General features: G+C 38.4%; 1 long non-coding RNA gene across 2 annotated transcripts in view; it reads left to right on the top strand.

Annotated features, from left to right (window-relative positions):
* LOC115835153 overlaps window positions 1-13,500 on the top strand; it is a 201,766-nt gene that overhangs the window by 109,417 nt on the left and 78,849 nt on the right. The window lies entirely within an intron of this gene.

The raw sequence follows: 13,500 nt of genomic DNA, 5'->3' as shown, positions 1-13,500 counted from the left end.
GGAGTAGGACTAAAAAATAGGAAGAAAGGAAGTGGGGAAGAGTGTTTCAGGCATAGAGAAGAGCCACGCAAAGGCCCTGGGGTGGGAGTGAATATTCCGGTGGGACAGGCTCTGGTGGGAAGGAGAATCTTTCAGTGGAGTTTTTTCAACAGTTTAAGCAACTGTAGTTGAGGGGACTCACATATTACACTTTTCAGTAACCTTCCAACCCTAAAATTATATGATTTACAGCATTTAATTGCTTGCTGATGCTGAGTTCAAGCCAATGAAAGAAGCTTTGAGAGAGAAAAGGACAGCATGAGATAGGGTGCTTAGGTGAGTAGAACAGAACACGCCAACAAGTCGAGTAACCACATATGACAGCATATGATTAAGTGCTACAATGACGGGCCCATATGACTGGGAAGATTGGAGGTCAGGGAAGAAAGTGGAGTAGGATGGGGCTTCCCGTTGTCACGTCTCCTGACCAGACAGCTGGAATTCTCCACTCTGTGGGAGGAGATCTGACCGAAGAGAATTCTCGGCAGCCAGTGGCAATCTGTATATCAGCTGTCAGCTGTGCAACTATCAGGAAGGAGCAGGGACACTGGGGGTACCATGGCTGCTTTGGGCTAGGTGCTTTATATGTATTATCTCAGTCTTCAAACCAACTGTGTGAAATAGTAAGTAATATTCCCATTTTACATAAAAGGAAACCAAGATTTAGATGACATGTGATTTAGATGACATGCCCACAGTCATACAGTAAGATACTGGCTGACCTGGGGTCGGAACCTGGTTCTGTCTGGCTCTGGACTCCATGCTTCACCACAGCCCTAGGCCGTATTAAACTGTAGTTTGTGTGACTTCGTGTTTGTGTGCATTCTTGCTTTATTTCATTATCATTATCATCATTAAAAACATATGCATGTACTGTAGCATGTGTTCTTAAGGATGGAGGGAGAGTATAAATGAGACAGGAAAGTAAAGTTTTTAAAAAATCTGTTATACATCAAGCAATATGCCTGCCAATTACATAGACTATTTCACTCAATGTTCACCACCAACTTCATGCTATATATTATTCTTTCCATTTTACAGATGAGGAAAATGTGTCAAGTATCAAGTGTGAAATCTTTCATCAATCAGGGGAACAGAGCTGAGGTTAGATTCTAGGTATAATTGAGTCCAAATTCCATGTTCTTTCCTAGTTCATCACATTAGTCTCTGGAACCCTTTAATTAGTGTTTGTATCCTGCACAGTGTTGTGGGCCTCCCAGTGTCTAGTAAATATTTGTTCATTTATTACTCATTCAATAAATATTGTTTGTGCACTTATTTTATGCTGGACACTGTAGAAAGCACAGAGAATGGAAAGGAATTCTTTTAATTACTTTTTTAACTTATGAAAACAGTGTGGCCTTTAATTGTTCTCATACTGTCTTGGATTTTACTCAATGAATATTAGAACTTAAAGAGACCTTAAAGACCATGTAGTCAATGTTTCCACACTAAAAAAAAAGTTCTTGTAATCAAGATGTGAAAGTTCCCAGTAAAATACTAGCTTACAGAATCTGGCAGCATATTAGCGAATACTATGCCATGAGGAAGATGAGTTATTTCAGGAATATAAGGATGAATCAATATAGGGACATATATTAATAAAAATCTGCATATTAATAGATCTGATGACAAAATCTCTATAATCATTCTCCAGGGATAATGGAAGTTAACTAATGCAACATCACAAATGTCTCATGTACATACAAACTATATATATTACATGTACATATAGGTGCAATCACATACACAGAGTCTTGCACTGCGTAACAGTGTTTTGGTCAACAATGGACTGCATATATGACAGTCCACATATAAGATAGTGGTCACATAAGAATATAATACAATATTTTAGCTGTACCCTTTCTATGCTTAGATATGGGATTTTTAAAATTTTTAATTTTTTAATTTTTATTTTTGTAGAGATAGTGTCTTGCCATGTTGCCCATGCTGGTCTTGAACTCCTAGACTAAAGTAATCCACCTGCCTCAGCCTCCAAAAGTGCTGGGATTGTAGCTGTGTGCCACCATGTCCAGCCTAGATATGTTTAGATATACAAATACTCACCGTTGTGCCACAATTGCCTATAGTATTTCATACAGCAATATGCCACACCAGTATGTAGCTTATGAACAATAGCTATAGGTGTGTAGTAGGCTACACTAAGTTTGTGTAAGTACACTCTATGATGTTCTCATAATGATGAAATTGCCTAAGGATGCATCTCAGAACACATCTTTGTCATTGACACCTACATGAATGTATGTGTGCATATCTATACGTGTTTAACACATACACAACATATTTGTGAAATTGCACAAAAGAAGAGCTGAACAAATAGAAAGCATATACAGAGTTGTTGGATAGGAAGACTCAACCAAATAAAGATATAATTTTCCCTTGCATTAATTTATAAATTGAATATAATTTTAATAAAAATACACAAAAGCTTTATACAATTTTTCTTATGGAAAAAGAAATAGATAAGAATAGCCAGAAAACACAAAAATAGAAGGGCAATAAGGTAGCACTTGTTTTAGGGAATATTAAAACATGTAATAAACCTTTACTAAAACAATGAGATATTGGCTGATAAGTAAAACCAATGGAACAGAATAAAAAATCTAAATATATATGGAATTCAAATATATAGGGAAATGGGTGTATAATAAAATTGGCAGCTCAAATGAGTGGTGTGTTGAAATTGGGGGGCAGACTAGTCTGTAATAGTAATAGATGGGTAACTATTTGGAAAAAAAATTGGATTCACAGTCACACTGTGCACCAAGATGAGTTCCAAATGCATCAACTATTTAAAAGTAAAAAATTAAATCATAAAGGTAGTAGAAGAAAATATGTGAGGATTATTTTATTGTCCAGGAATGAGAAACATCTTTTCAATATTATACAAAATGCAATAACTGGACAAGAAAAATCTGATAAATCCAACTTTATGTATTTAAAGTATTTGCATGCAAAAGTACTATAAATGAGTAAAAAGACAAATGATCTGAGGCAAAATATGTCCAACTTGTCACAGACAATATCTTTAATATATAAATAGCTTCTATAAGTCAATATGGAAAAGATAACCAACCCACTGGAAAAATGGGCAAAGGATATGCATAGATAGGCCAGATAAAAAGATACAACTAGAGATTCTTATAAAAGTGAAAGCAAAAAATTCAAACATTTGATGCTTGATGTTGCCAAGACTGTGTGGAAACACTCATATGCTGCTGGTGGGAGGTAAATTAGTACAATTTAAACAGTATCAAACAAAATTACAAATGCATCTATTCTTTGATCCTACAATTCCAATTCTAGGAAATTACACTATCAGTACATTTTCCTGTGTGAAAAATGACACATGTAACATTATTCTTCACAGCAAAAGATTACCTAAGTATTCACCAACAGAGGACTGGTTAAATGGAATTATGCAGCTGAAGTTTTTTAGGAACTGTTATAGGAAGATCTCCAAGTTGCATTTTTAAGTGGAAAATCAAGATGTAAAACAGTGTATATGGTATGGAAGGAAAATGGAAAAAAATACTTATATTTATTAAAAACATCTTTGAAAGGGCATCTGAAGAATTAATAAGAGCAGTGACTTTTTTTTTTTTTTTTTTTTTTTTTTTTTTTGCTTTTTCCTTTCAGGAGAGCTATACTGGGTGGCTGGGGGACTTAAATGGGAGAAATATTTTTCATTTGATGCATTTTTTTCTACTTTTTGAATTTTGAACCAATATATAAATTATTTTTTAAAACCCTATATCTAAAATATGTGAATGAGAAAACACCACAATTCCCATTTCTCTTTCTGAGCGAAGTTTGGGGTGTGGACCCAGAGGCTCATCCAGTTAACCCTTTCCGCTTTGCAACAACCTCTATAGCAACACTATGGAATCCTGTTACTACAATGACAGTTTGAAAACCAACTTTAAAAATTCAAAAGTTAGTACATAGAGAGCATCTATAAAAGGCCTGGCATGTTGTAATTATCTTGGCAAATGTTAGCTATTTTTTTAAAGTTGTTATACTTTGTAAGTGGGCAAATTGAGTCACATGGATAGAAATAGTGAAATTTTAAGATCCCCTTTTATAATCATCATATGGTGTGTATCGATGTCTTGACACATATCAGATACCCAACAAGCACATGGTAATTGATTACCTCATTCTATGGTATTGTCAGTGATTAGTAAAGGTAATATTGTTGGTGAAGACCTACAGGCATGAAGGTAATGTCAAAATATGCTAGCTTGTCCTGTTGTGGGGCTGAGGGTCTTCATCTTCTGAGAGAATAGTGTTAAGCAGGCAGAATTTAATTTCAAATTACAACCTATGGAGGCACCATGGCATGATGAAAAGCACATGGAAGTCAAAGGATGTAATTTAGATTCTTGATGCATTAACAGAATAGCTTAGCAGACCCTGGGCAGGTCTTTTTACCTGTATCAATCCTCAATTACATCCTTTGCAATATGATTCTTTTCTCCTCACAAATGTATATAAAGCCCAAAAGACCTAACTGGATTTGAAAGCATTTTGAAATTTTCAAGTATTATAGACACGTGTAGAAGATACATGACAATTTCATAATAATGTCAGGCCTGTTCACACTCTGTACATCAGTGATGGAGCATTTGTTGCTGGTGAGGACAGCGTTAAATTTACAGAGCAACCCAAGGAGAGACTCGCTTGCCATAAGGGGAGACCCAGGACTGATGGTAGGCACTTAACAGCATGTTCCAATTACAGCATTTAAATCTAATTGCATACTCTGTTAATCTCTGTCAGTGCAGCATCATTTAATATCATCACGGCAGCCTCTAATATCGTGAGCAACGTGAGCTGAGCTGAGACTATTGAAAAAGTTCAGTCCCAGGTCTTCATATCCCCTTTAATTCTCTCTGTCAATTATGCTGCAGCCAAGAGTTCAAATAAAGGTCTTGAGATCCGGGGTTGGAGCTACCTTTTTGAAGCGAAGCCTCCTATAAATATACAGATTATATCAGGAGCCTCCAATTCCTTGCTGTGGTTATTTTTGACGGGTTAGTTGCAGTGACTAGTCTCTGGGGATATAACTTACTAAAGGCTTATTTTAAACAAATATTACAAATGCAATCTGTTCCATAGTTTATAGTTCTGGAAATAAAGTGATGTGATACTTGCACATGTATTTTCCTCCCTCTGCAATCCCCTTGGCTCGAATAAGGTTGGTGAGGAAAAAACCAGACACATGCTTAGCCCAGTTCTTTGCAAAAAGTAATCTTTTTATCTTTGTTTACTCTTATTATAAATGACAGTTGATAAGCATGAAAGATACAGTCAAATACTTAGATTTTAAAATGTAATTATTAAATCATAAAAAACAAATTTAGGAACATCATTGACTCTATTTAAATCCTATATAGGATTCCATGAATTACTGGCTCATTTGCTGTTCCTGGCAGCCCTGTAGTTAGATACCATTATTACCCTGATTTTATAGTTGAGGAGATTGAAGCACACAAAAATCAAGTGTTTTGTCCACAGTCTTACAGCTGATAAATAGAGAGCAGAAATTTAAACCCAGGCAAAAGGAATCCAGAGGTGTGTTCTCTTAAGACTAACTCCATGCCCTCAAGGACTTTTTCTCAAATCTTGCTGGGACCATGAGACTTACCAAAAGGAGAAATTGGTTAGCCAAATCCAGCCATGTGTGATGCCCAAGAGATTGGTAACAATACACAGTGTTAGAGAAGCCCAGAAAAATCAAGGTTTACCAGGTGCTGGAATTGGAAAGATGAGATGGGATATAAACCAAGGATGGAGGGACAGGTAGAATTTAGATGAGTAAAACACACACAGAGAGAAGGAGCAAGTCATGGGGAGGGCATTTTATAAATAAATAGGCTGGGCATGCTTTCTTGGAAGGCTGTGAGACAAGGTGTGTTAGAGAACAGGCTGAGCTGCTCTGATGAAGGGCCCTTGAATCCTATGATGTATGTGAGATATAAATGTGTTTCTCAAGAAGTTGTTCAGCGATACCTGGTCCTAGGCTCCCTGGTTTCATCTGCCATCCTCAGATGAGGGTTGGGTTCCAGGCTTAAGTTCTTCCCACCTGCATAACATAATGGGCCAATGTAGTGGTCAAGCCTCTGACACTTTGTGCCTATGGGACCTTGGGCAGGATAGCTACTCTCACTGCTAAAGTTTTCTCATCTGAAAAATAAGTATAATTAGGAGATCAGTGGTATAATTGAAAAATGTTGAGAATGGTGCTTGGCACAGTGATTGATATTATGTGCGTCATTATTATATGCATACAGGTGGCTCTCAGTTTTTGCCCATCAGTTGGCTCCTTGAGATGGAGGCAACCTTGGTGTTCTCCTTTTGGGAGACGTCTAAGGTGAAGTTACTTACCAGAAATAAATAAAGCTTGTAATTTCCTCTACCTGGAATTATTATAATGAATAGAGATTCCCAGATGAAGACTAGAGAAGATAGAGACAAGAGATTAGCCCACAATGTGAAGAGCTTAGGGCAGGCCTGAGGGTCTGCAGGGGGAGGGGATGGGAGGCAGTATGGAATACATGATGGGACACCCTGCAACCCTTGGTAAAGGTGAAGGCTTATTGCATTTTCCCCTTCCTTTCTTTGCTCCTGAAGAGGAGATGAACTCACAATTTGTTCAAGGACACACCGTGGTCCACAGAGCTAAGCAGAGATGCTTTAGCATCCTAGGCAGCCTTTGTTTTGGAGGATCTACCCAAGATCATTTCAAATGTCTTAAAATGCAACCACATGTCCTATTTCATGAAATTATGAATAACCATATGAGTTGAGTTGTAGTCTAATAGCTGACAAAATGTTAAATTTGTGTAGATATTTAATTCAACATTCATTCATTTTGATCTGCAGTTTTTGTTTCTTATTTTGGAGCCTATAAATATATCTTTATGCATGCAAGTCTTAGGCCCTGAGCTCATAGTGCCAAATGCATTAAGTGGCCTTGGCAGTGGTGGTTTGGAGCAGATGATTTGGTCAAAACAAAAAAAAATTTGTTGAAATGATGATTTTACTTTTGACTGATTTTGTTTTTTGTTTTTTGTTTTTTTTTGAGATTTTACCCGGAACCTTTGTGGTTGGAATGTCTTATGAATGAGAGGAGAAAGAGCTTATAAGCTTTTGCCTTTCTACTTATTTTGGGATTGTTCTTCACTCTTTGATGATGAGATAAGACAGTCTCAGGCTTTCTCTTACTGAAGAGGTGGAATCTGACCTTCAAAGTCATTGTAGAGTCTGGATGGGACTCAGTCAAATAAATCTGGAAATAGATGATTAGGCCTGAATTGAGTGAGGCAAGAAAGATTCTGGAAGTAACTCATGTGGCTTATTCTGGATAGTTGGAAGAGAGGGAACTGCTCTAATAATGGTGTGACCTTTAGTAGGGGTTAGTGAGGGTCATGGATGGGTGCAGCGTTGGAAGCTGTGAGACCAAGGATCCCAGCTGGAAGTGCAACAAACGCCAGTGCCTCTCAATGATATGACCAGTAGAAGGTTTTGCAAAGATATTTCTCTTTGTTCAGTGGGGGCCCAGAACCTTCTGGGAGGTCAGTGTGAGGCACTTAAATATATTGTGGAAGCCAAGACCTTTCTTGGGATCAGGGTTGGGAGGATCTTCATGAGCTGGTCACTTTTCTTAACTAGACTGTGGCAAGCCCTGCAGGAGATTGGTGAATTACTTAATTTTAATTTTAATTTTAATTTATTTATTTTTTGAGACGGAGTCTTGCTCTGTCGTCAGGCTGGAGTGCAGTGGCGCAATCTCGGCTCACTGCAACGTCTGCCTCCCGGGTTCAAGCGATTATCCTGCCTCAGCCTCCCCAGTAGCTGGGACTACAGGCATGCACCACCATATCCAGCTATTTTTTTTTTTTTTTTGTATTTTTAGTGGAGACAGGGTTTCACCATGTTGGCCAGGATGGTCTCAATCTCTTGATCTCATGATCTGCCCACCCCGGCCTCCCAAAGTGCTGGGTTTACAGGTGTGAGCCACCGCGCCCGGCTGAATTACTTAAAATTTTAAACTTTCTCCTGTTTGCTATTTTGATGACCCCCTTGTCTGGTTCTTGGTAGTGATGAGCAAAAAAACACCTTACAATAAAAAGAGCTAATGAGCTTGTCTTCCAGGCAGCAACATATATTTAAAATGATACTTAACAATGTAACCTAAGTGAGAGGTACTTTTGGAGAGGCAGAGGTGGTTCCACAAATCAGGACAGATTTGGGATGGCAGATTTGAGATGGTGGAAGAGAGTAGTGGTAAAGAACCTAGGCTTTTTATTTAAACAAACTTGTGTTTGAATTTTACTTTGGAACTTATTATTGGTGTGATGCTGAGCAAATGATGTAACCTTTGTGAAATTCAATGTCCCTATCCGTAATAAAGAGTCTAATTATTGTTGTGACATAATTCCTATAAAATGCTTATCATAGTACTTGGTACACACAGAAATATAAGAAGTAAACTAGTGAAGAGATGGCTCACAGCTGGGAACAAAGATGCTATGGCTTCACCTTCCAAAGTCAAAGAAACAGCCTGGCCACACATGCTTTTTGCAGAGCATGAAATTCTAAAAGCAACTATATGGCAACCTCCCATCCCCATGTCTAAACAAATGAAGCTGGGGGTGGCTGGGTGGGGAAGTTACTTTGGTGAAGAACTTCAATGGAAGATGTCAAAGTTAGCCTCCTTTCCCCTCGCTAATTAAATTGTTGCAGTTTCTGCAAGAAGGGGAAAAAAAAAAAACTTGTGTCTCATTCTCCAGATGGATGTTTGCTAGATTTCAGACATACCCCTAGGATCCTGGAGTTTGGAGACAGAAGAAGGGGCAAAGACCATCCTACTCAAGGAACAGTGGAAAATCCCATCTGCTTCCATCGGCCTTGTGTACAGGGACAGATTGATGAAGGCGAGGAGATTGGAGGTCTAAAAGTTTGCTAGAGACTACTGCAGATATTGAAGATTATGGGCTGGAGTCAGACTGAAGATGTTTCAAAGTGTCTTGGGCATCACTGCATAAGCCCTGGTCCATGCTGGCTAAAACAATTAGTGCCTACTTGTCACAGGTAAATATAGAGACCAAGAGTAGATGGGCAGTGAGAAAAAAATGATAAAAGTCACCAGAACTCATAAATATGCCCCACACATTCTCCTGGGAAACAGACTGCCCTCTTACCACCTCAGCGCCCATGTTAGCACACAACACGGAGGAGAAAGAACAAGCACAAGATGATGAAAACGAATGGTCTGGGGTGAGCAAGTCACCCTTCTCTTCTGTCTCAGTGGCCCTTGCAGCAGCTTAATGCAGGATGCAGGGAAGGAAGATGCTAATCTCTATATGGGATTGAATGCTTATCTGAAATTAATTCGAGGCTATAACTGGATCAGTCCACAGACTGCTGGACCAGGTTGAATTATTGGAAGGACTAAGATATTGTGAAATGGTTATTTGGCAACTTTAAGGTACCACCAAACCATTCCCTCAACTCTACCCTTCCGCTAGGATATGGTGGTGGGGGTTGTTGAAAAAGCAATCGCAGTTACTAGAAAAAAATAAAACAACCTCACTCTGTATATCCTTGAGTCATACTCTACTTCTTAGTTATGAGTATTTGGTAAGTAAGTGTGAATTAAATTTTAGCTGTATTTTTATGATTATTATTATGGCTATTTTCATTTGTCCTTTCCATATTTACTGAAAATCTAGTGCTAGGAACTTTGTTATATGCTAGGCATAGAGAAAGAGAGAAAGAGTTTCTGCCTTTAGTGGGCACCTAGCAAGTGTGGATAACCAGCATATAAATAAAAGATTCAAAGACAATGAGAAAATAGTGTGGTAGAGGTAAGTAGCGGGGGCACTATTGGTATACAAGTCAAGAGTGAGGAACTAAGCCATGGGGTGTGTGGTATAAATATTTAATAATGGCTTTCTGGAAGGAAAAACCCTGAATTGTAGCATTTGCCAATTTCTGTGGTGTAAATACTCCTACCATAGTTATCAACAGGGTGTTACAAATGAGGAGACAAAATATGCACAAGCATCTCTAGCGAGCTACTTCCAGCCGGGGTGTGTGTGTGTGTGTGTGTGTGTGTGTCAGAGAAGGCTTTCTGAGAGAAGAAACCCCTGACCTGAGTCTGAAAGGACAAGCAGGAATTAATCAGGGCAAGAAAGGCAGGAAGGACATCCAAGGCAGGAGGACAGTCTGAGCAAAGCAAAGAGGCCTATCACAGCAGGATTTGGTAAGGGCAGGAGGAGAGAACCATTCAGTACACTTGATGTTGGTTACTGACCGTCAACATATGTTCTTTTTTTTGTTATAAATGACATGTACGTTAACTCAAATAAAATTGTCATACTGAAATTTATTCATTTTATCAATTCATCATTCATTGGTCAAATACAACAACCATTTATGGGTGCCTACTTTGTGTTTATCAGGAACTAAAGATTTAAAGACCACTAAAGACCATGAGTGGAACATGGTCCGTGTCCTGAAACCAGTTGCAGTATAATTGTGAGGAGAACATAGACATATATGTATACACATACGTAACATGGCATGGTGACTGTACTAGTTAAAATACACATACTTTATTAGGGGCTGTGGTAGGTGGAGTAAGGGACCCCTCATGTCTTTGGAATATGTGAATATGTTACCTTACGTGGCAAAAGGGTCTTCGCAAATGTGATTAAGACCTTGAAATGGCTAGGTTATCCTTAATGATCCAGGCGGGCCTTAAATGTAGTCACAGGGGTCCTTATAAGAGACAGTGAAGATAGAAGGTTGGAACTAGAGAGGGAGAAGGTGCTACACTGCTGGCTTTGAAGATGGAGGAAGGAGGTCATGAGCCAAAGAATGTTGACAGCTGTTAGAATTTGCAAAACACAATAAAACAGATTCTCCCCTAAAGTCTCCAGAAGAAACATCTTGATTTTAGCTCAGTGAAACTGATTTTGGACTTCTGACCTCCATACTGTAAGATAACATAGCTGCATTGTTTTAAGGCATCACATTTGTGGTAATCCATTATAGCAGCCTTAGGAAACCAATATCGGGGTATTAAAGGAAGCAGTGTAACATAGTGATTAAGACTCTTGATTTGTGAATTAGATTGCCTCTCTTACAATAACGTCCCTGCCTCTTTGTAATTCTGTAACTTTGGGCAAGTTACTGCCTCAGTTTCCTCATATGTAAAATGAGGTAATTACCTACTTCATAGCTTGAGGGTGTGGATTGTGATGTTGTATACATAATGTGCTGAGTATACAGCAAGCAATCTATAAATTTTCACATTAAAAAATATTGTTTCCTCCTCTCTGTTCTCTGATCTAGGTTCTCATCTCTCAGGTTGGTGAGTATAACTAAATACATGGATGATTAAATAGGCTTTTGTTGTCTTGCCTGGAGAAATAGGTACCATTTCCATTGTTAATTTTATGGGCAAATATGATCTCGGTTGGAAAAATCTAATCCTTAAAATGTTGGAACTGCAAAACAATTTGAATTCCGGCTCTTCTCTTTTGAAAACAGTCACATTTGATCAAGCCAATAAAAGGGTTAAGAGTTTTGTATATTTCCCATCTCCCTGACACCATCCCCCTGCCCCGTCCCCACCAATGAAATCCTTTTTTGTGCACCATTTCTTTGGCCAGAGTGTTCTTTTCTTTTCTTTTTTTTTTTTGAGATGGCGACAGAGTGTTATTTTCTACTCCATGATTTGGAGTCGGCCTGTCTGTCCCCTCACTGAGCAGGAGCGGTTGAACAGCTGTGAAAACAATGGAGAAGCCGAGGATGGCTGTGATTAGTGGGGGGCGCTGGGGCAATCTGGGACCCACCAGGCCTGTTTCCCATGTCACACAGCCTGCAGAGTCTGGGTGTCACATGCCCGGGCTCAGCCTGGGGAGGCCTGCTCCAGGCTGGGGCTGCCTGATAGTCACCCTGGCAGCCCCTCTCCAGAAACAGATTTTTGTATTTTTGCTCTTCTCTCCATGTTCTCGGACCATTGTATAAACATAGTGTTGCTAGGCAGCCCTAAAACCTCCTTTCATCCTGGATCCCAGGAAATTTGGTCCAGGAAAATTCACCGGAGTGTGCTTACAGCTGGTGTTGTCCACCGAGCCAGCTCTTCTCTCTGGCCCCAGGTTTCCCTGCCAGAAATTCCCAGCATCTGTGTTGTACATTTGATTTTCTAGATGTGGACAACATTGAGGTGAGTTTCGAGATCCCCCTACCCTCCATTAAATGTCCCTTACTCTGCTACCTGTGAATACAAAATGTTTAACTTAATCATAGCCTTTTGCGAGTCAGTCCTAGAGAACAAGTAATTTTACTTACTGCTCCACTGAAACACCCAGTGACCGCCTGATAGCAGTTTCAATTTCACCTCATTTTTTTCCTTTCAGATGCAGAGCTTACCAGTCATGTGTTATTATTATTTTTAAAATCATCTCAAAATTTTAGTATGTTTTCAGTTATGGAACCATAATTGTAATCTAAATTTATTTATTTAAAAAAATGTAAATGCATTTTTAGTAGACAAATAATAATTTTGTACATTTATGTAGGAGGCAGTGTGGTGTTTTGATCTATGTATGCGTGGTGTAAAGATCCAGTCAAGCCAATGAACACATTTGTCACCTCACCAACTTATCACTTTTTGGTGGCCACTTTTTAAAACTCCTTCCTGCCACAGCTCTCTCCTGGTTTTCCTTTCAACTATGTGACAGTGACAGTTTTCTTAGGTTCTGTTTCCCTTCCTAGCCAGAGCCGTGTTGCATTTATCTCCATGCTTCCAGCAACCAGCACAGAACCTGGTCTGCATTTGCTTCAGTAAGCATTTGTAGGGTGACAAGATGATGAAATCATTTAAATGTACTCATTCTTTACTTGTGTGTGCTTTTTTCCCCTTTGAAACATAATTTTAAAAAATCTTGGTGCCATCCAGAATTAAGTTTAATATTCTCTCTTCTGGATTGAGTTATCACTCTAATTATTCTTAGTTACCATCTGATAGAAAAACTATATACATTATAACTGTTGACAAATAATTATTAAACATAAACTTAGAATTTTATTGAAAAGGCCTCTCTCAAGGAGATGTATGGACTTTTTTTCCACATAATTATTAAACATAAACTTAGAATTTTATTGAAAAGGCCTCTCTCAAGGAGATGTATGGACTTTTTTTTCCACATAGTTTATCTATCTATGGATGAAAACTACTTATTCTTAGAATGACAGAGGGTTCTACATTAATTCTGTTGTAACTTTCTGTTTTTTAACTATTTTGTATTATAGCAATTTTATATATTTGCTAATAGAGAGATTAGTATAATACAATCATCATTTTTCCTCTTTTTATGGTTGCCTATAAATTGTACTGTCTAGATGTATATAAACTATCTA

Source organism: Nomascus leucogenys, chromosome 5, assembly GCF_006542625.1.
Source record: "Nomascus leucogenys isolate Asia chromosome 5, Asia_NLE_v1, whole genome shotgun sequence".
NCBI lineage: Eukaryota > Metazoa > Chordata > Mammalia > Primates > Hylobatidae > Nomascus > Nomascus leucogenys.
The sequence above is the reverse complement of the archived record's forward strand: the minus strand, read 5'-3'. Positions and strand labels throughout refer to the sequence as shown.